Source organism: Meriones unguiculatus, chromosome 5 (genome assembly GCF_030254825.1).
Source record: "Meriones unguiculatus strain TT.TT164.6M chromosome 5, Bangor_MerUng_6.1, whole genome shotgun sequence".
NCBI classification, from domain to species: domain Eukaryota; kingdom Metazoa; phylum Chordata; class Mammalia; order Rodentia; family Muridae; genus Meriones; species Meriones unguiculatus.
In genome coordinates, this window is record NC_083353.1 from 97,795,911 (window position 1) to 97,820,401 (window position 24,491).

The 24,491-nt window shown below is 40.7% G+C and overlaps 1 protein-coding gene and 1 pseudogene across 8 annotated transcripts in view; both read left to right on the forward strand.

The window, feature by feature from the left end:
- LOC110555893 (contactin-4) overlaps positions 1–24,491 on the forward strand; it is a 1,034,823-nt gene that overhangs the window by 882,343 nt on the left and 127,989 nt on the right. The gene's annotated exons all lie outside the window — the stretch shown is intronic.
- Positions 8,474–9,706, forward strand: LOC132654250 (cytochrome c oxidase assembly factor 3 homolog, mitochondrial-like; annotated as a pseudogene).

Below are 24,491 nucleotides of genomic sequence, written 5' to 3' on the forward strand. Positions count from 1 at the left end.
TTGTTTAAAGATGTAAATTTGTATGGGTTACTTGGAGTTTGACATCAGATAGTACCAAGTGGCACATATCTCCAAGACCTTGTCTTAGCTGTCACCCCCAGAAAATATCCTCCACCACTTTCTGTAATGTATTCGATCTGTTTGAAAGGGGTAATTATGCATGAACCTGTGTTTGTCGCCCATAAGACAGGATTTACCAGCTGTATACATAATGATTTTAATTGATGTTAAAGGGCAAGTCTTCATAGACCCAATAAGGAAGCATTTAAAATGTGTGTATCTACCCTTTTACACCTGCACACCTTCACATTTGCATATACAAATTAGATCACTGTGCTGATTATGTCCTTTTTAATAATTTTTATAAACAAACTTGATATGGTTTCTAAGTGATCTATATCCACACACGTATTAACTTCATAACAGACATTTATTTCTGATTCCTCCTACATCACAGTCCACTGAATACTAGAATGACATTCAAATTTTAAGGCGAATCTGGAAATTGAAAGCAATTTGTTAATTTTTATCATTTATTAATCATGCACAATTTATTTTATTATGACCTTTTGTGCATGCATATAATTTATTTTAATCATATTCAACCCCTTACCCTCTCTTTTCCTCATCTTCTGCCACAGGTTCCCTTTCTCTCCCCCACGTAATTCCCCTTCTAATTTCATGCCTTGAATTTTGCTGTTTGGTGACTCAGTGAGTTCAGTTAGGGTTCCTTATAGGAGCATGGACAACCAACTACCAGTGACTACACCACTGAAGAAAATTTCTCTTCATCCCCCAGCAACAGTTAACAGTCTATAAATACCAAAGGAATAGGGCCTCATGACTCCACCCCTGTCTATAATAAAATGTCAACAGGCACAAGTGTGGTGCAGGTTTTGTGCAAGCGAGTACAATCACTGCATTTGAAGAGTGCAGCAACTGTATCTTACCCAGAAGACAGAATTCTATGATATTCCGCTCTTTTGATCTTACTGCCCCCTCTTCCTTTATGTTTTCTGAACTTTAGAAAAGATGATATAGATGAACCAGTGATTTCTGGGCATCTACCAGTAACTTGATCTCAGGCAACTTGCATCACTATGAACCCAACAGAAACTACCACCTCTGGCAAAAAGAAGCTTCTCTTACCAACTGTGACAGTACTGCTAGTCTATGGGCAAAAGACAAATATTGGAAGGTTCTGGGACAGGCATATCATGTCCATTCAATAATATAACTGGTAGAAAGCAGTATTTCTTACTAAAATACAAGGAACATTGCATTCTACTTCAGTTTCTCTCAAAATACGGTGTGTGAAATTACATTTAATAGCTACAGCTTTTTAAAATAAAATTAAATTAGAATGTATCACATGCATTGCTTACAATAAGGCTGTATTTTTTATTAATTTTTTATTTTTTTATATTAATTACAGTTTATTCACTTTGTATCCCAGCTGTAGCCCTCCTCCCTCATTCCCTCCCAATCTCACCTTCCCTCCCTCAGCTCCTCCCATGCCACTCTCCAAATCCACTGATGGGGAGATCCTCATCCCTTTCTATCTGACCCTAGCTTATCAGGTCTCATCAGGACTGGCTGCCTTGTCTTCCTCACTGGCCTGGCAAGGCTGCTCCAGGGACGATTTGATCAAAGAGCCAGCCACTAAGTTCATCTCAGAGACAGTCCCTGTTCCTCTTACTAGGTCACCCACTTGGACACTGAGCTGCCATGGGCTACATCTGTGCAGGGGTTCTAGGTTGGAGTATCAGTCTCAGAAGAGACCCCTGTGCCCAGACTTTTTGGATCTTTTATTCTGCTTGTAGAGTTCCTGTCCTCTCCAGGTCTTACTATTTCCCCCTTCCTTCATAAGATTCCCTGCATTCTGCCCAAAGTTTGATTATGAGTCTCATCATTTGCTTTGATACACTGATGGGTAGAGTCTTTCAGAGGCCCTCTGTGGTAGGCTCCTGTCCTGTTTCCTGTTTTTTCCTTCTTCCAATGTCCATCCCTTTTGTCTTTCTGAGTGAAGATTGATCATCTTACCCAGGGTCCAACTTCTTGCTTAGCTTGTTTAGGTGTGCAGATATTAGTATGTTTATCCTATAATATATGTCTAATATCCACTTATAAGTGTGTATATACCATGTGTGTCTTCCTGCTTCTGGTTTACCTCACTCAGGATGATCTTTTCTAGATCCCACCATTTGCCTGCACATTTCATGATTTTCTTGTTTTTAATTGCCGAGCAGTATTTCTTTGTGCAAATGTACCACAATTTCTGTATCCATTCCTCCATTGAGGGATATCTGGGTTGTTTCCAGGTTCTGGCTATTATGAATAAAGCTGCTACAAACATGGCTGAGCAAATATCCTTGTGTACTTGAGCATATTTTGAATATATGTCTAGGAATGCTATAGCTGGATCTTGAGAAGCATTATTCCTAATTGTCTGAGAAAGTGCCAGATTAATTTCAAAGTAGTTGTACAAGTTTACATTCCCACCAGCAATGGAGGAAGGTTCCTCTTTCTCTATATCCTCTCCAGCATGTATTGCCACTTGAGTTTTTGTTCTTAGCCATTCTGATGGGTGTAAGATGAAATCTCAGTGTCATTTTGATTTACATCTCCCTGATGACTAAGGACATTGAGCATTTCTTTAAGTGTTTCTCTGCCATTCAATATTCCTCTACAGAAAATTCTCTGTTTAGCTCTGTACTTCATTTTTTAATTGGATTACTTGATTTGTTGCTTTTTAACTTCTTTAGTTCTTTATATATTCTGGATATTAGCCCTCTGTCAGATATAGGGTTGGTGAAGATCCTTTCCCAGTCTATAGACTATCATTTTGTTTTAACAACAGTGCCCTTTGCTTTACAGAAGCTTTTCAGTTTCTTGAAGTCCCATTTATTGATTGTTGATCTTAGAGCCTGTGCTGTTGGTGTTCTGTTCAGGAACTTTTAATTGCCTGTGCCAATGAGTTCCAGGCTCTTCCCCACTTTTTCTTCTAACCGATTTAGTATGTCTCGTTATATGTTGAGGTCTTTGATCAAGTTGGACTTTAGTTTTGTGCAGGTTGATAAGTATAGATCTATTTGCATTTTTCTACATGCTGACATCCAGTTAGACCAGCACCATTTGTTGAAGATGCTGTCTTTTTTCAATTGTATGGTTTTGGCTTCTTTGTCAAAAATCAAGTATCTGTAGGTATGTGGGTTTATTTCTGGGTCTTTGATTCTATTGATCCACTGTTCTGTTTCTATGATGAGGCGGCATTTTTAAGGTTTAAATTTTAAGATGATTTAAGGACATAACATTAAGAAAATGATGTGGGGACTAAAGAAGGGTCTTGCAGAGCCACAAGTCCATTCTCATCATTCATGTCCAGTGACTCACAACTTTCTTAACTCTAGCTTCAAGGGATCCAATGCCCTTTTCTGGCCTCCATACCTACACACACACACACACACACACACACACACAGAGAGAGAGAGAGAGAGAGAGAGAGAGAGAGAAAATAAAATCTACCTAAATAAAGTACTTTATAAAAATAATATGGATTTAAAGACACATCAAAAACCACAAATGAATGAATTTTGAGAAATTATTGAGGACAAATCTAGAGAGTAAACTATGCTAGTAGAAGAAGGCATGGAAATCTGAAACAGGAAAAGCAATTTTCACTCACACTGCACACCTAGCAAGGGTCTGTTGGTGGCTCTGCTTGCGTACAAGTACCTCCTCAGAAGACCAGCGCTCTCTCAAGCTTTGCCACTGCATAATAAAAAGTATCACACACCTGATCTCTTAGTGCTTTAGTCTGGAAAAGGAGCGACTTCGTGTTTACTGATACCATGTTAGCCAAAACAAGACAAGTGCCTCCCTAAAGAAAAATGTAATCGTGCTTATCTACCTGGAAGAAAGGGGCAACCTAGCTATGAACAACTACTTATACACGGCATCTCAATATTTTGGACTGTGTTAAAGGTACATTATAGTATAGGGAAAGATTAATCATTTCCACATAACACATAACTGATTTAATTTTCTCCTGGAAGACAGTATATTATTGGACCGGCTTCTGTAGAACAAATAAATTTGATTTACTTTTTTTCCACCACTTACTTACTATAGATTTTTTTCTGTTCAAGTTGTGTTGATTTTATTAAAAGACATCAAGCATGCTTCCACATTCCTTTGGCACAGAAAGTATGTCTAAGCCGAAGACACTCCCTGCTGTTACTTAGTTTCTGCTATTTATCACCTCCGCCTCCAGTGTCACCAGGCTGGTCCCAAAGCATCAATATTAGCACTTCATCTCCGTATGGGTGCTGTGTTCTCAAGGCTCTGCCACACTCTTTCCACTCTTCTCAGGTGGAATGGATTTGGTCATGTAGATGCACTCAACCCAGGCAAAGTGGAATATAAAAAGGAAATTCAGGACATGCCTGCCCCAAAGCCACATGGAGAAGCAGGTCGATGTTAGACCATTTTATTTTCCAGGAAAAAGGAGACACCTAGATTTTGTTTGAAATTCCAATGCTTAGAAACAAGAGGCTTCTTCTCTCTAACATGCTGATATAACCACAGTGAGTACCATGAATCTATACGGCAAGTTGATTACAGGAACTGTTGGCCTTTAGCCTTCAAGTAAGATATATGAACAGCTGAACACTTCATACAATTTTAAAAGAGTTAGAAATCGGGCAGATCTTGCTATTGTCCTCATTGGCAAAAATAAATGCAATTATTTTCCTTGTTACTGATAGAGATGAAAGACAATTATGTAGACAAATGAACAAAATCAATCATACATGTTATTTGTGAATGAAAAATTATAATTCATATTTTAGGAGAAGATTGACAGAGTGGGCCAACACAAAGGGTAATTAGTATTGAGTAATAATTTCTAACATACTGCCTTATTAACCTTAATGCTCTGTTGGGACTAGACTTTTCACAATCAAATAGTGAATCTTTTACCTTTGAATACAAATTATTAATCCATTAATTACAAAGCATTGATATAACTACGTTGAGACAAAACTTCATTACCTAGCATCTTATTTAATATTCTCCCTAAATTCTATGTTTTTGAAAGACTTGGTCAGACCATGCTTATTGCTTTCTATTTAATTCCATTTTTAATGGATTAACTGTCCATAAATGAGTCTGCAAAATAAGCATAAGGAGGAACATGGACAAAACACACCATCTTTTGTCTTAAAGTCAGATGGTAGGGGCTGTGTTAGCTCAGTGAATAAAGCCTTATAAACTATGGTTTAAGCTGGGTGTGGTGGCACAGGCCTTTGATCCCAGCACTCAAGGAGACAGAGGTAAGTGGAATGCTGGTCTATAAAGCAAGTCCAGGAGAGCCAAGGCTACACAGAGAACTCCTGTCTCAAAAAAAAAAAAAAAAAAAAAAAAAAAAAAAGAAAGAAAGAGAAAGGAAAGAATAAAAGAGAAAAGAAAAGGAACACTGGTTTAACATCAGGACATTAATTGGTTTAAATATATTGTTATAAAATTATTGTTTCCCTTACAAATTTAAAACATATTGACATTGCTTTTACTTATATTAACACAAACATCTAAATTAAAGTTGAAAAAGTAATATAACTGTTTATATTAGCTTTGCTGTAGGGCAGGTCACACATTCATATCTACATGGAATGTTTCTTATATTTTCATTTACTTTTGCCAGGCTATTAGTGTTAGGGATATCAGCTGTTTAGAGCAGCCCCACTATTTCAGTCCTCAGGAGGGACTGCTGGTCACCATGGAGGCGGCTCCAATCATTTGGATGAATTGAACAATCAAGCTTACTAACTAAACAAAGTTGATTATTTTGTTTACTTTTAGCTTTTAGAGAGAAGGCCCTTGAGGCAAATAAGTTTGGTTTTACGCTATAACAAAAACATCAATGTGCAGAACCAGCACAATCATTAATAATCTAAACCCCTAGAATGCTAAGCACAGTGATAACCATTGTATCTGCTGGGATGGACCCTCATGGTTGCAAATTAGATAGGCTCATCTCAAACCGGGTTAGGTGCGAAAGTGAATTTTTCTGGCCACCTTCTTGAGAACGTCATGTGTAGACTGTGCCTCTAAGCATGGCTGGCCAGGTATCATCCGAGCTCTGCCTTGCTTTCTTGTGCCTCATCAGCACCTGTGCCTGCCTTGGTTCCATTCTCCAGCCATCTATTTGCAGCTGGTAGGACGAGGGTCACCAGTGCCCCAAGTTTGCCCTTTATCTCCAGTGATCACAGATGTTCCAGACAGATTCTCTAGGTATCAGCTAAGCCTGCCATGGCCCAGGTTTTTCTCTGATTCAGTTGTACTCTGATTACCCTTTGTGCTTATTGGGTGGATGTGGGTCTGGTGATTATCTTTGACAGCATATGTAGAAATGTCCCCTCCAACCACTTAGACCAATGATGCTTCTCAATTGTCCTAATGCTACAGCCCTTTAATGCAGCTCCTCATGTTGTGGTGACCCCCAGCCATAAAATTATTTCCATTGCTACTGTGAGTACTTTTAGAGATGGAGGCTTGTCACTGGGGGTCGCAACCCAGAGGTTGAGAACCTCTGACTTAGACTGAGTGATGCAAAGAGTTTATGAAATAAATCAGGCAGCTATTGCAAAATTTGAGAATTCAGAGTGGACAGGCACCATTGCTAAACAGATACCATCCCTCACTGAGGACAAGGATCCACACAAGACTTAGTCCTTCATCATTTCCCAGGAACTTCTAATGATGGAGACCTAACCAGATGAAAATTTATATAACCAGCAGTGCCCGCTCATTTTTGGTTCTACTTTATGAAGCTATACTGACAAATCTAATTCCTCTTTACAGTTCTTCCCTGTCTCTTTATGTACTTTCTTGAAATATACCCTCATTTCCTCTTCTGGATCTTTGGCAAGCACGGATACCCCATTTCTTTCCAATGTTCTTATTATGAAATTGTTTGTCACCCCCTGCCCTGCATCGTATTGGCCATTTCTTTGAATGTCTTCTTGAAAATATATCACCCTGAACTAACGGCCGCATGCGTGAGGAAAAAGAAGCCTTTTATTCATCAGCGCAGAGAAGGATGATCATTATTATTGTGCAGCAGCCTCTGTAAAAGGGAGTTGTTTCTAGTGGACTTAGATTAGTAAAACAGGAAAGTCCATAACTCACCTTAGAAAACTGCTTCCTGTAAACAGTTACTTTAAAAAATTAACCTGGTGTTTAAAAGGTAAATATAGATGTCTGAAAAATTCAGTTAGAGGAGAGAGTTTACTTCCTCCTGAAGCTGAGGAAAAAAATGAAAGAATTGTTACTCTGATTAACACTGTAAGATAAGGACTTCGTATTCAGAATCATATTTGAGCCTTCTACTCCCCCTCTTCCTCATAGACATGAGGGTAATACATTATGTCAAATTAATAGATAATAACTAGATCTAGATAAGCCAGTGAATAGTAGAGAAAAGAGTCTCAAAACTATAGCCTAAATGTATATGCTTCTGGACAGAAGCATAGATGCTCTACCTAAAACCATCCGACTCCATTCTCATTCAATGAGCAAAGCACTCCTTGGGCCTTCGCCATGTGCTCGGCCTACTGCCTGGCACTGAGAATAGAAGGGGGAAATACATAAACCCAGTCCTCGAGATGCTCACAGTCTACTGGCAGGATCCACGAGCAAGACTATATGAGCTTTTCAGGCATGCTGAGGGATAGGTTATAAAGGTGATATAGTGAGAAGAAATATTGAAAAAAATGTAGGGCAGCAATAGACTGTAGAGACTTTGTGTTTTATGTCTGAGGAGCTTAGACTTGGGCCTGAACACTGTGGATAGAATTGGAGGATTTTATGTAGAGTTATACACAGCTGTGCGCATGCTTCATCTGCAGCCATCAGCAAGAAGCAGAGTGAGACAAGATTGGAAGTTCAGAGAAGCCAAGCGTAGGCAGCAGTCTGGGATGGAAATCATGTGTGGCTGAAGGGTATCTGCATCCTTTGAATAAAGAAAAGAGACAGATTCATGGACTGGAATTTACGACCCTGAATGATATACTAAGCAGAAGGATTGACAGAGAAAGGGGAAAAACAAAACATGCCCCCCAAAGGACCCCTACTTAAATAGCTCATGAGTGACCATGCCATTTGCTACAATAGTGAATACTTTTAAAAAGACATTTGGGACCTAGAGCGATGACTCAGCAGTTAGAAGCACTTGCTTCCTGGGCAGAGAACCCAGATTCGGTAGCCAGAACCTACATGGTGGCTCAGAACCATTCATAATTTGAGGTCCCCAGATCTGATGCTCGATGCTCTCCTCTGGCCTCCATGAGTACCAGGTTCACACATAAAATACATACATACATACATATATACATGTAGGCAAAACATTAAGATATAAAAACTGAAAACAAATAAATCTTTTTTAAAAAAATTTGAAGAAGAGAAAGAATGGTTAATATGCAAACAAACGTGTGTGTGTATGTGTGTGTGTGTGTGTGTGTGTGTGTGTGTGTGTGTGTGTGTTCAGAATGTGGGCTTGATTGAAGCAACAAAAATTTAGTGTATGACTATTGAAAGCATCAAAATTTTAAAATGGGCCTTGCTAGGCTAAAGCAAAGGTTTCACCTGGGTTGTGTTCCTTTTGAGGTTTTAGGGGACAATCTGTTTTTGGCTCCTGCAGTCTCCTCCAACCCATAAATTATGTCCCTTTCCTCTGTCGCCAAGTTAGCACAGGTGAGTCCTCCTTATCTGTCTGGCCTCCTGTCATACATTCCTGTGTCGTTTTGATGGGCTGCTGTGTCTGCACTTGGCCCTTTGTAAGCAGTTATTGCAATCTGCCACACTTTCATCTAAACGCCTGCCTGGTACTCAGTGGGTCATCTGTAGCTCTTTCCTAGTAGAAAAGTTGGAAACAGCAGTCTAAGCTGAGGGATGGGCATGGAGAACAAGCCATCACCAGTAGACAAGAAGCCCCAGAGAGGTTCATTAGCAATGGTGCTGAGGTCAGAGCATTCTGTGTGGCAACAGAGCCCTTAGGAATCGCCATTTCCCAGAAGATAGAGAAGTCAGACTGTCAAGGGGGGCAAGAAGAAAGCTAAGAGAGATAAAAATAACAACAAGGAGGACATAACAGATACAAGCCAAAACAGTAGAAAGATTCAAGAAAGAACAAGTTAATGTTAATGTTAAGAGGTCCTTCAGGTGGAGGAGCAGCAGCATGCAGGCCCCTGGAGCTGGTGAGCCCTCTGGATGCTGAGAGCAGAAATGCCCGTTTCCTCAGCACATTGATCACTCCGGGCAAGAAACTGACCCCTGCGCAGCTGCAGGTCATGTGGCAGGTGCACCTTGCCCAGTGGCGGCAAACGCTGCTACAGCAGTGAGCGGCCTGGGCATCGGGGGCCTGGTATTAGCTATTTATGGTTACACCTCCTACTCAGTGGCCCAAGAGCATTTCCTTCATGAGCCAGAAGACGAGGCCAAAGCTGCCCGAGCCTGCGTTCTTGAGAGGGAGCGAGATTCAGGAGCCTAGCGGTACCAACCATCTTCAAACTGTTGAACGATGCCTGGTGACCTCACAGCATCACCGGCTTGCTAGCTTCAGACTATGACTGACGGCAAGAAGCCAGAGACCGTGCATTTGGACACTGCCGAAGGCAGACTGCTCACTTCACATGCAGTTTGAACAGTTACTCAGCCCTTCTTATTTCCTGGTTTGAGAAGTATTCGACCTTGTCTTCCCCCAAACTTTGTGCTTTATCCCTTCACCTCCCATGGGTGCAACAGATAAGAGGAACCTAGTGTGGGAAGACAGGGTCAAGTTATGAGTAATAAAATGGGTCTTCTCTCCTAAAAATATAATAATAAGACAAAGAAGAAAAAAAAAGAGAAGAAAGAAAGAAAGAAAGAAAGAAAGAAAGAAAGAAAGAAAGAAAGAAAAAGAAAGAGGGTTGACAAAATTACTAAAAGATATGTCTGATTTAGCACCCTACCATCATTTTGGGCAGAACATTTTCAGGTCACTGTGGACCACACTAAGCATTCAGAGGTTTCACTGTATCTTCTTAGGATGAAACACATATTTAGGTTTTGCCTGCCTGTATGGTATAACCCGATGACAGCTAGCAATCTGTTAAAACACTCAACCCAAATAGGAATAAAATCATGTTCACTTGTCTTTTTAGAGACACTGACATCTGCCTCCGAGGTGAAATTGGATTATGGCCTCAATTTGCCTGTCTCCCCAATGGCATTTAAGAGAGTTGAAATTCATGTAAAGCATGGAAGGGAATCCCAGCACTGGGCCGTGAAACTCCATGTTATATGCTAGGTGTGAAACCCAGGTCTGAAGAGGGGAAATGTGATGGCAGGCATTTGCCCAGAAGGCCGATTGAGTCCTAGTGTGGGAAGGAGGCTTGTTGCCTGAGGCATTGTGTTTCTCTTCTGGAGGCAGAATGTCTATATATGTGCTTCTAATGAGAAACCTGCCCTCAGGATAGCTCCTACAGTCACAGCAGAGCTATGCTGTTCCGTTACTAGGGATTCTGCCCTGGGGAACAATTATGTTATTGCAATAATTAGAGGCAGTTCATCTCCATAATAATGGAAATCCTGCCTTGGAGGCAAAACAACATCAAAGCAGTGGCAGGCGCCATGGTTCTTCTTAGAATCTGTTGCCCTGCTTATTGACAGTACTATATCAGTTTAATTCTGCATGCACAGTCATGGAAATAAACCTTACCGTGTTCTAGAGCTTTCGCTCGTTGCCTGAGACTTCCTGTCTTAGAGCTACAGATGAGACGCTTATGGACTTACACACTTCTGTGCAGGTCTGAACGAGTAGAGAGAGATTTCTTTTAAATGGTTCTCATGATACACGTGTTTACAGTGTAGTTCTTTGGAAGACTCCATGATTTTACCGCCACAGCCTTTCCTATCTTAATGTAGTCCATCCCATAATATTATGGTCAGGGGTGTATACAGTGACCACGTAAGACCATGACCACCTGAGACTGGCCTTGGCCATCCTTTGTTTGAATCAAACAGCTGAGTATTGGTTAGGCTGCAAACCTATATATGAAACTCATTCGGGAAACTGTAAAGTCAGGACCTCAATCTAAAAGCAATGCTTGCTTCTGCTTTTTTATTTATTTATTTATATAGAATTCTGCCTGCATGTGAGCCTGCATGCCGGAAGAGGGCACCAGATCTCATTATAGATGGTTGTGAGCCACCATGTGGTTGCTAGGAACTGAACTCAGGACCTTTAGGAAGAAGAGCCATTGCTCTTAACCTCTGAGCCATCACTCCAGACCCCTTGCTTCTCTTTTTTAAATACCCTCTGCAGCATTTCCTATGTGAATGCTCTCTCTTTGCTAGCCAGAGAGAGCCCTCTGCCCCTTTGATCTTATTAAATCCTTATACTAACTTTAGAACTGTTAAACCTGTTAGCTGGTTTCCTTGGGACCAGCTCTCACCTCAGTTCTCTAAATGCTGGCACTTCGTACATCATACCTCTGATTAATTCATTTTAATAAATGCCTGTCACGTCTCTAACTCCCTCTCTGTACAACAAATATTTAGTATGATAGACATAATGTCATTGAAATCAGAGTTCTGTGGATGACATAAAAAGAGAGAGAAAAACTTTAAAGGGCAGAGACTATTCATCCTGTTCTCTTAGAAACTTTGTCTAGTGATATAATGAGCTGGTATTCATTTGTCCTTACAGACTACAGGGAGAGATGTTACTTGTGTTAGAGCACAGACGTAACCCCTTGCATTGTGCGTAGAACACTGCATATACTCAGTATTTTCATATGTAATGAATTAACCAGCTGCTACAGTTGGAATGTAGTTTATCTATGTATCTGCCACAGGCGCCTGTGTTTGAGCACGTGGCTCCCAGCAGATGGCGCTGTTTTTCCGAGGTTTCCATTGTGGGGCTTGGAAGGATGAAAATGGGATTACTAGGGGAGGTTACATATTCTAGCCTTGCTTCTGGCCTCAGCTCTCTGGTTCTCGAGCCACCAGAGGTGTGGAGCCCAACTCTGCTTTTAACCACTAGATTTGAAAATCTGCTATTCCTTTCCCCGCCCTGATGGACTGAAACCACAGGCCAAGATGAACCACACCTCCCTGCGGGAGTTTCTGTCAGGTGATCCATCACAGCAATCGGAAAAGGAGCTGAAAAAACACCCAAGTCAAAGCATCTGCTTCTTAGAGGGGACTGGGGAAGGCGGTGGTGGCACATTTAAGTATAAAAAACAGTATTTAACCTCGCATCCTGAGCGTATCATTTTAGCTTTTTATGGTATCCAACCATGCTTGGGGAGAATGTCCTGCTTCAATGGCTGTAAAGGCCTGAATGATCATGGCTGCATCACACTGTTGTGAGACTCTAATCTTGCATATATACCACAGGCAAACCAAGGAGACCAACACCAGAAGGCCTGCTAATACTCCCATGCCTGCCCATTCCTTCAGATGATTCATGGCTGCAGCAATCCATGTTGATAATCCTGTGGCTAGTCCTGTGTCCACTCTGGTAGAATTTACTGTGACAATGGCCACTCTCAGCTGCTCCATCGTAGTATCGAATTCTCCAGTCCAATTACCTAAAATATAGCTCGACAATTGTTTAGACAGATTTGCAGCACAGGAAAAATTCTCATGTTGTATGCTAGTGACACAAAGTCCAGCATACTTTCATTGACAGCCAGGTTGAGCGATTTGCCATAGGGTATCTATTTGCTCCTGCAAGAGGTCAATCCTCTGATTGAACACCATCAAGCTTCCTTTTAGTTGAGCATTAATTCCTTTATGTACAACTAAGGCATGAGCTACATTGGCTAAATGATTATTCAGGGTCTGAGCAGTCTGCCCAGTATGACTCATGGCTAATGCCCTGGTGGTAGCTCCAACAGCCGTCAATGAGATGGTAGTAACAATGGTGGCTGTAGTTCCAAGATCCCTTTTCTGTCTGAAGAGAGTCATAGCGTGAGGGGCATCAATGGGCGGCTAAGCACTGCACTCAGGGTCAGCCGCTTTGGACCCAGAGAAGAGCATGTCTGATTGCATGCGGGTTGATGCCCCAGGTCCCGCCTCTGAGAAAAAGGTATCGGACGGGTCTGATGCTCTTTGGGTGGATGACACCTAAATGAACATCTGTACAAAGTCCCAATTTATTTCTAATATCAGAGATCAGACCTCTACTCTTGCCTGATGCGTCTAAAACAAAAAGGGGGAACTGTAGAGAGCTGCGGAATGCTATGCCTTAAAGATGGAGCTGGTTTCCGCCTTCCACCTTCCCGATGGTGAGTGCTCTCTGTCACGAACAACTCCACATTTGGCTAAGGCCGAGGATCTGGCTTGCTTCCATGTATGTGGACCTATCTGCATGGCCCCCGTGGCACGCCTGGGTTGGCTACCCAGAGGCTATTTAAGCTGTGGGCTGGCTTTCCCCGGGGTCCGAGGATTGTTCAATGTTCCTGAATAAACAGCATTGAAAAAAAAAAAAAAAAAAAAAAAAACAGTATTTAAAAACATGTTTTATTTGAAAGGACAATTGAATGTTTTAACTGATAATAAGGCTGAGGTATTTCTTAAAACTGATAAAGAAAAAAAAAAAACGTACACACATACACAATGTGACAAATTGAGCTTGCATTTCACTGAGGACCAGTCAGAGGTCAGGCTGGTCCTCGATACACTTCCTCTATAGGGCATACTATCTTCAGTCATCTGAATTTGGCTCCTCTATACAGCTGTGTCTTGCTGTGCATACAGCCAGGAAATCACCAGGCTTTCCAAGGGCAGAATCTCTCCGCCTTGACAGTGAAGATCTAGAAGTACTTCCCAAGTAAAGCTCTGAGCATTAATGCCTGTTGACTGTACAAAAACAAACAGAGGTATACCAAGTATTAGGCTTAGAAGGTGGCCCAGCTGCTAAGAGTGTTTGTATACAATGGCCTGAGCTTGGAACTCCAGAACATAAAAAGCAGAACATTACATATCCTGGATATTAACCCTCTATCAGATATGGGTTGGTGAAGATTCTTTCCCAATCTGTAGGCATTCGTTTTGTTCTGTTGAGAGTGTCCTTTGCTTGACAGAAGCTTTTCAGTTTTACAAGGTCCCATTTATTGATTGTTAATCTTAAATCCTGTGCTGTTGGTGTTCTGTTCAAGAAGTTGTCGCCTGTGCCAATGAGTTCCAGGCTCCTCCCCACTTTTTTTTTTCCTAACAGATTTAGTGTGTCTGGTTTTACATTGAGATCTCTGATCCACTTGGACATTAATTTTGTGCAGGGTGATAAAAACGGGTCTATTTGCATTTTTCTACATGTGGATATCCAGTTAGACCAGCACCATTTGTTGATGATGGTATCTTTTTTCTATTGTATGGTTTTGGCATTTTTGTCAAAAATCAACTGTGCAAGTTTATTTCTGGGTCTGGGCTAATATCCAGAATATATAAAGAACTCAAGAAATTAGACACTAACAAACCAAGTAATCCAATTTAAAAAATGGGGTACAGAGCTAAACAGACTTTGTAATAGAGGAGTATTGAATGGCAGAGAAACTTAAAGAAATGTTCACTATCCTTAGTCATAAGAAAAATGCAGATCTAAATGATTCTGAGATTCCATCTTACACCCATCAGAATGGCTAAGATGAATAACTCAAGTGACAACACATGCTGGAGAGGATGTGGAGAAAGGGGAACCCTCCTCCACTGCTGGTGGGAATGTAAACTGGTACAACCACTTTGGAAATCAATCTGTTGCTTTCTCAGAAAACTGGGGATAACACTACCTCAAGATCCAGCTATAACCCTCCTAGGCATATACCCAAAAGATGCTCCACCATTCAATAAGGATATTTGCTCAACTATGTTCACAACAGGTTTATTAGTAATAGCCAGAACCTGGAAACAACCCAGATGTCCCTCAACAGAGGAATGGACACAGAAATTGTAGTACATTTACACAATGGAATACTACTAAGCTATTAAAAACAAGGAAATACCAGGGTCAGATGAAAGGGGAAGAGGTCCTTCCCTATTAGTGTACTTGGAAAGGGGCAAGGAGGAGCTGAAGGAGGGGGATGGGATTGAGAAGGAATGAGGGAGAGGGATGCAGCTGGGATACAAAGTTAATAAAATTTAACTAATATTAAAAAATAAGAGAAACCTAAAAAAAAAAACAAGGAAATCATAAAATTTGCAGGCAAATTTATGGAACTAGAAGAGATCATCCTGAGTGAGGTAACCCAGAAGCAGAAAGACAGGTATAGTACACACTTACTTATAAGCAGATAATAGCCCTATAATATAGGATAGCCATCTACAGACCTAAAGAAGATAAACATTAAGGAGGACCCTACGGAGGATGCTTAAATCTCATTCAGAATGGCAAACAGAAGTGGTGGAAGAAAGGAAACAGGATGGGAGCCTACTATAGAGAATCCTTTGAAAGGATTCACCCAACAGGGGTCAAACTTTGAGCAGAATACAGGGAGTCTTATGGAGAAAGAGAGAGGTGGGAATAGAGCAATATGGAAGAGACAGAAGCCCCACAAGGAGACCAACAAAACTAAAAGATCTGAGCCCAGGGGGTCCTGCAGAGACTGATGCACCAGTAGAGGACCATGCATGGAGAAGACCTAGATCCCCTGCTCAGAATGGCCAATTGGTAACTCAGTCTCCATGTGGATCTCTGAGTAATGGCATCAGGGGCTGCCTCTATCATGAACTCAGTTAACTGTTCTCTGATCACTCGACCCTGATGATACAGCCTTGCCAGGCCACAGAGGGAGAGGATCCAGGCAGTCCTGATGAGACTTAACAAGCTATGGGTAGATGGCAAAGGAGAACTGCCCCTTTCAGTGGACTAGGAGAAGTGGATGGGGGAAGAGAAAGGGAGGGTGGGACTAGGGGAGTTGAGAGAGGGAGCTTCAATCAGGATATATAATGAATAAATTTTGAATAAAAAATAAAATTTAAATTTTTTTTTAAAACAGAACTTGGCCACACACATACCTTTGACCCCATCCCTGTTGGGGTCAAGTATAGGAAGAAGATGACTTTGACTTACTGGCCAACACTCTAGCCATAGGTTCAGTGAGAGACCCTGTCTCAAAAAAAAAAAAATAGAGCATGTCATCTGATCTCTTCTCTGACTTCTCTACCTGTGTGCAGCATGAACATCTACATAGGCAGACACCACACACATAACACACACACACACACACTCATATGCACATATGAGTGCATGTATATGCTATGGTATACGTATGTGTGTGCGTGTGTCCAAATCCTAATTTTTCACAAATTCTGAGACTGACCCAGAAGATTACAGATATTTTGTGGTTCCTGGGCGAGTCTGTGTTGCTGGCCCCCAAGTCTCAGGGTACCCCATGTCTTGTAAGACTCTAGTCAGCAGTTTTCAACCTGAGGGTCACAACCCCTTTAGGGCCTCATATCAGATAGGCTGCATGTCAGATATTTATATTACAATTCATAATAGTAGAAAATTAATTTCATGGTTGGAAGTCCCCACGGCATGAGGAACTGTATTAAAGGGTCTCAGAGTTGGGAAGGTTGAGACCCACTGACTTAGACCATCTCTCCTACCTCACTCCCTCTCACCAGTATATCCTTAGTCACACTGGTTTTCTTTTGCTTCTTCAACCAGCCTCCTTGTCCAGCCAAAAAGCCTTTCCACATGATGTTCTTCATAAAATGCTCTTTCCCAAACAGAAACTGCAGTCCACGAGCTGGAACCCCTTCTTCTGTTTGTGTCTGGGTATCTCAGACCTCTGAAATGCATCTGAAGGGAAACAGCATTTGGTGACACACAAAAGTTGCACCAATGACAAACTCCTGTGTCTACACATGAATCTTTATCAAAATGCAACTATACTCCTTCATTGCTTAGCCACCCATGGCTGCGTTCATACCAGAAGCACAGAGTTGACTAATTACAATGGAAGCTGAGCTCCCAGAGCCTAAGACACTGTCTATTCCTTTACAGGAGGAAGTTTCTCAAAGCCTGTTCTGTCTGACAGAGCACAGTAAAGCATCCTCATAGCCTCTTGCCCTTCCCGCTGGCTGGGTTTCTTTTTTATTTTGACTTTATTTGGGTTTCCTGTGCTTACACTTTTGATTAAATTGTCACTTCCATTGGGCCCATCTAATGCAAAGTGAAGGGGAAAGAAATTTGGTTGGAGGCCTGAATTATTTCCCTTGGCTCTCTAGAGCAAGAGCTCTTGACTTTTGCCAAGGAAGCTTCTTTTGGAACGACATGAACCCCTTGGAGAAATTAGATCAAGGATGGGGGATTTAAACATGAAGGCTCAGGAGGCAAAGAATGGCAGAACAGCAAGTAAAACAGAAACCTGGCCACATTTCCCCACATCTCTGACCAATCACACATTGCAGAAAAGCAAAGACAGGCTAGCAACCCATCCCTGGCCAGGGGCCTGCAGTCACCCCAGCTGTTTTACATAGTGGCTTCCTTTTAATTTGTTGTTCATAAAGCATATAAAATATCTAGCTCAGGAGAGAAAGGACAGAAATCTTGAGACTTGCTTCCTGGGGCTTCATAAAGCATTGTTATTGCAACAATATGTGCACCCACGAAGCAATTTAAAAACCACCAACGAAGCACAAATTAACATAATAGAGTCCAAACATCTCAAACAGCAGTGCTTAGGGAACACTCAGTGAAGACACCATCCCAGGAAGGCAGAACCTGCCAATAGTGGCTCCCAACAGAATATGAGTTTGAGCTGCTGTCAAAGCAAGTGATTCCTATAAAGAAGTAGACAGACGAGGGAGGGGTTGCATATTGCCCTCCCCCCCACACACATAGAGTATTTGATTTGATGACAGACATTAGCAAGTCACATCCACACAAGACATGAGGGCGGGGTAGACTCAATATCTGCAGAGTTTAGATGGAATAGAATCATCCTCAATAAGAAGATGCTATGAGTTTCCTGAGAAATTATTGACATTATGAAATAATGCGGATGGATATAAAATAATAGTGACAGAAACACTGTGTGTCAGCTTGGCTTGCAGGAAGCCCTGGGGAATCTCCAGCCATTAAGCTTAAATGAGACTTTGATCACCCTCTGTCACTGTTGCATCCATGAATAAATCTTAGGCATTGGGAAACTTGGGGGAATTTAGGAAACCTCTTTCTTTGCCTCCAGTTGCGTATTTCTTGGTTGTCTTGTAGCCATCATTTAAATCTCAATAAAAAAAAAAAAAAATGAACATTTTCAACCTTCCTTCCCACTTCATATTACATCTTTAAAATCCGTTACTATGATGACCTCTGCTAAATATTTTATGGGATCCTTTTGAGTCCTTCTAAACCTGTTCTGAGTCCAGTGCTGTTGTAAACTCTAAGCAGGACCAGACAGTGCATTTACTTAATAGAAGCTTCGAGAACTTGTTAGAGTTAGATCTGGAAATTGAATCCATGTCTCACATATCCCAAGATCCATGAATTCACCCATTTTTCTAGAAGATGAAATAATTATAACATGCTTCTCTGTACTGAACAGAGCATTGGGAATCTGGTCATAAGGTAAAAAAAAAAATCATTAATAAAAATAAAGCTTTTTATTACCTATCTTTTAGAACAGTGGAAAATTGATGGTACTTTTAGTATCAATAGTATGAGAGGCCACAGCAGCCTTGACTCTTAATCACCTCAAATTTTCAGTAATAAATTGGCAGCCTTTGTATCCATAACTTTATAGTTTCAGAGAGTTGAAGGGGGGAGCAGTAATGGCCTGATTTCAAGCCTGGGTCAGAACCAGCTAAACCCCTTGGAGAAGAGGTAAATGGAATCCTTGAATTATCTCAGCAGCCCCTTTGTTCAGATGAAATAGCTTGGTATCATCAAATGGGTTTAAGTGATCACAAAAATACCTAAGCCAAAGTGGCATATAATTAAGAGCAATTAGAACTGCAGTGATGTGACCGGTATTAAAACTAGACAGTTAGTGTCTTGTGCCTGTTGAGTGGAAGCAAGACCATAATTTGAATTCCTCCTGACTTTGTCATCTCCAGAAAGAAAATCTGTTAGATGGCTTAGATGCATCCATGTCATGTAAATATTGAAGATCTGAGAACACACACTGTTTTTGGCCCTGATTTTTCTGCTGTATAGTGTCTCCCTCATATTTCAATAACAGATATGCCATGGTTAATTATGGTCCTACTAGTAAATATCCATCATGGTGTTTCTAAGTCCCCTTTGCCAAATGAGCTAATTAGAGCAACACTTGGCTCTCTAAATAATTATAGCATATGGTATCTAGAAGGTTCATATAGCAGAATCAGGTTGCCTGATGAGAAATCCAGGTGGTGGCTAAAAGATTCTATTAAACAGAGTTATAGAATGTGTGTGTGTGTGTGTGTGTGTGTGTTAATATACACAACCCCTCTTACTGATCTCTGAAGCATAAGAAATATTTTGTAATTTAACTGCCTTCCCATATGAAACAACAATAATTATATCATAGAATAAGAATTTAAAATTAAAAAAATAAATGTGGTAATAGTAATATAAATAATTTAAAATGCCTCCTGTCATGTATTGTGACTCAGGAAGGCTGAACACAGGTATGTGAGAGAATTATTTGGTGAGACATAAGAATATCTCTAAGCTAGATCATTTATGCAAACTGCTATGTATGCGTCCAGAATGGGCCTGAATAATCCTTAAACCGAAAAAAAAATTGAAAGAAAGAAAAAAAAAAAGGATCTCATAAAATATTTAGCAGAGGTCATAGTAATGATTTTTTTAACTGTAATGCCTGGTCAGAATCTCTGGGAAAAGTACACTAGCTAGTTTGGAGTGGTTGTGGGTATTATTTGTTCTTTGGGGTTTGAAAATCTGATTATGTATTAGCTGGAGTCTGCTTATCCAGTCTTGGAGCTGACTCTGCACCTTCCTTCCCAGCTATGGTGTTCAGTGGTATCAGTCATTCTAGTAACTTGAAATTGGACCCAGTGGTGTTATTTACACTATGGGAATTGACATACTTCAAAGGCGCTTTTCTCCCAGACAGGAGATTGCTAAGCAATTATAAATGTCCCACTGCTCACGAAGTATAGGCTACTCAAGGTTGCCAATGCCAAATTGGAAAGAGCAGGATCACAAATGTAACTGTCCAAACCACCTTTGAAGTTTTCAGTGTGAATAATGTTCATTGACTGAAAATGCCACACAAAGGGGTTCTAGAGAGAGTCATTTGAAATCAGAAGTGTATGACAAAGAAAAAGAAACAGATCTACTGAAAACCTGAGAGGACAACCAGGAAACTGGCATGCTCTGAAATTTTGAGGATAGTGAATACATAGTGATCAGTAATATCAGGCGTTACCTTATGTCCATAAAAACTGAAGACTACAATGTAAGAGAAAGAAAGAGAGCCTGTCACTGAGTTCATGTCAGAGACAGCCCCTGTCCCCCTTATTAGGAAGCCCACCTGGAAACTGAGCAGCCTACGGGCTTCCTTTGTGCAGGGTGTCTAGGTTATCTCAATGAATGGTCCTTGGTTGGAGTATCACCTCCACCTGGGGGTACAGCCTTACCAGCCCACAGAGGAAGATGATGAAGCCAGCCTTGATGAGACCTGATAAGCTAGGGTCAGATAGAAGGGAAGGAGGACCTCTTCTATCAGAGGACTAGGGAAAGGACATGGGAGGAGATGAGGGAAGGTGGGTGAGACTGGGAGGAGACAAGAGACAGGGCTTCAGCAGGGATACAAAATAAATAAATTGTAATAAGTAAATATATAAATTAAATTTAAAAGAAAAGAATGTGTGAGATGAGGAGGAGGAGGTGGAGATGATGACAACACTAAAAATAACCTTGAAATAAAGACTTTCAGTGAGGGCAATGCTACAGTGATTGAATATTAAGCAGCTGGAATCAGGGTCTATTTTATTTTTAAGAAATAAATCTGACAGTGGAGGAAACTGAGATGTTTAAGGAAAATATTTTATGGCGATAGAGTATGTGAGGTTGCACAGATTATAAGTATGAGCTCAGAGACATTTTGTTTGTTGGACTTTCATTACTATATCAAGACATCTGTGATGGGGCTGGAGAAATGGCTTGGGAGTTAAGAGTGCTTGCTGCTTTTGGGAAAAACTAGCATTTGATATCCCATCACCCCATCAGGCAGCTCACAACTACCTGTAAGTTCAGCTCCAGGGAATCTGACAGCTGTTTTTGATTTCCACAAGCATTTGTATGTATATACATGCACACAGATACACACACAACCTCACACACACACACACACAAAGTCTTTATTTTCCAAAATCTTTTAAAAATTCAAATACCTGAGGTAGTCAAGTTAAAAGAGAGAGAGAGAAGATTATTTTTGCTGGTTTAGAGGTTCCAGCTCCCTTACACACCCAGACAGAGCCTCATACCTCAATGGGGAACAGAGGTTGAGGAAGCTGCTTAATAGGTAGTTAGGAAACAAAGGATTAAAAATAAACCAGTTAGGACTCTGGTGTTTAACTTCTAACTTCTTACACTCAGCTCCATCTTCTAAAGATTCTTCTACTTCCCACCACTATTGTAGGCTGGTGACCATGGCTTCAACACATGTGCCTTCAGAGGATTATTGAACATGTTTAGCATAAGAAAGGGCACTTGTGGAGCTCCTGTCCTCTCCAGGTCATATTAACTCCCCCTTCTTTCTTATGATTCCCTGCACTCTGCTGAAGGCTTGGTTATGAGTCTTAGTATCTGCTTTGATGCACTGTTATGTAGAGTCTTTCAGAGGCAATCTGTTGTAGGCTCCTGTCCTGTTTCTTGTTTTCTCCTACTTCCAATGTCCATCCCATTTGTCTTTCTAAGTGAGGATTGATCATCTTACCCCGGGTCCTCTTTCTTGTTTAATCTTCTTTAGGTGTATAGATTTCATTATGTTTATCATATCTTATAGGTCTATATAAGTGAGTATATACCATGTGTGTCTTTCTGCTTTTGGGATACCTCACTCAGGATGATTGTTTCTAGGTCCCACCATTTGCCTACAAATTTCATGATTTCCTTGTTTTTAATGGCTGTGTAGTATTCCACTGTGTAAAAGTACCACAATTTTTGTATCCATTCCTCCACTGAGGGACATCTGTGTTGTTTCCAGGTTCTGGCTATTATGAATAAAGCTACTACAAACATGGTTGAGCAAATGTCCTTGTTGTGTACTTGAGCCTCTTTTGGATATATGCCTAGGAGTGGTATGGCTGAATCTTGAGGAAGAACTATTCCTAATTATCTGAGAAAGCACCAGATTGATTTCCAGAGTGGTTGTACAAGTTTACATTCCCACCAGCAGTGGAGGAGGGTTCCCCTTTCTCCACAACCTCTCCAGCATGTGTTGTCACTTGAGTTTTTTATCTTAGCCATTCTGATGGGTGTCAGGTGAAATCTCAGGGTTGTTTTGATTTGCATCACTCTGATGGTTAAGAATGTTGAGCATTTCTTTAAGTGTTTCTCTGCCATTCTGTATTCCTCTACTGAGAATTCTCTTTGAGACTGTTTCTCCAACCAAGGACCATGTATGGATATAACCTACAACCTCTGCTCAGATGTAGCCTATGGTAGCTCAGTATCCAAGTGGGTACCCTCGTAAGAGGAACAAGGACTATTTCTGACATGAACTTAATGGTGGGCTCTTTGACACCCCTTCCCCAAGGGAGAAGCAGCCCTACTAGACCACAGAGGAGGACTTACAGCCATTCCTGAAGATACCTGATAAACCAGGGTCAGATGAAAGGGGAGGAGGTCCTCTCTTATCAAGTGTACTTGGAAAGGGGCAGGGAGGAGATGAGGGAGGGAGGGTGGGATTGGGAGGGAATGAGGGAGTGGGATACAGCTGGGATACAAAGTTAATAAACTATAACTAATATTTAAAAAATTTAAAAAGGTAAACATTAAAAAAAAAAAGAAAGGGCGCTGAGGAATTTCATGTGATATAATCTTAGCAGAGTAAAGAGGAAAGGTTAAAGTTAAAGTCTAGCCATGGAAATGATTGTATGCTTAAGAAAAGAGACGAAGGAAAGGTCTAGAACAGTGGTTCTTATCCTATAGGTCTTGATCTGCCAAAGACCATCAGAAAACACAGATTATAATACATTATAATTATAATATATATATACAGAATATATATATACAGAATATAAATATATACATATATATATAATATATATATATATACAGGATATAAAACATTATAATTTATAACAGTAGCTAAACTACAGTTATGGAGTAGCAATGAAAATAATTTTATGGTTGGGGTCACCCCAACATGAGGAACTGTGTTAACGGGTGACATCATTAGGAAGGTTGAGAACCACTAGTTAGACTGTTTCTATGATCAGTATTATAAAATATATACACTTTTATACACACCCACTTTCCCACATATTGACTTAATCTTAAAGTTTCTATTCCAAAAAGAGGTAGTTTGTTCCAAAGTATGTATAGAGTTGTTACAAAAACAAAGTTGGAGCTGGATGCTCTCATATCGAGGAAAATGTATTGAGGGGATTATAATGTATTCTGACTCGGAAAAGAAAAGAACAATGTACTTCAAAATCAATGTCCCTCTTTCTCATTGTCTCTATATCTTTCTCCCCTTTGGAACATCAGCATGCCTTCTTCCCTCTCACTTTCTACCAGTACATCAAAATCTCCCTCCTTTACACTACCTCCTTTGCTCTCTCGACTTCTACTGTCTCTAGAGAGAAGGTCCCCAATGGCTTTTTAACTCTAAGTGCTGTAGGCTCTCCAACTCGGTTCAGAATTATCCCCTAGGCAATTCATTCTGGCCACCTGCCTCTTCCTGGAAACCCAGGTTCTCCCAGATGTACAAAAACCCTCCTCCCACGGTTCAAGCTGGAAACCTAGAAATTGTTGATTGTTTTGTTTTCCCATCCTGAACATGTAATACACTAGTGAATTTTATCAAATCTACTTCCAACAATAAGTCTTCTTTCTCACCAGTGCCCTGGTCCAACCACTAGCATTTTTTTCCTTGGTTGTTGCAATAGCCACCATTTTTTTTTCTCTTCTGTGCTTGGCCACTAGGACCCTCTTCTCTATCCCATGGCCAAATGGAATTTCAAAAGAGAAATCTAGCTCATGAATAATTATAAGGAAAATATGCAAAAGGCATATATGTGTGCCTTATTTCCCAACTGAATTGGTTGCTTTTTTCATTGCTGTAATAAAATACCTGAAAGAAAAGAATCAACTTGAAGAAGGAAGAATTTATTTTGGGTCGTGGTTTAAGAAAATTCAGATTTATCTTACAGAGAATTCAATGCGGGAGAAGAACCAGGTCATCTGTGATGGCAGGAGCATGAGGCTTCTTGCTCACATGTTGGTGGACTAGGAAGGATAAAGAATTGAAGAAAAAAAAATAGGG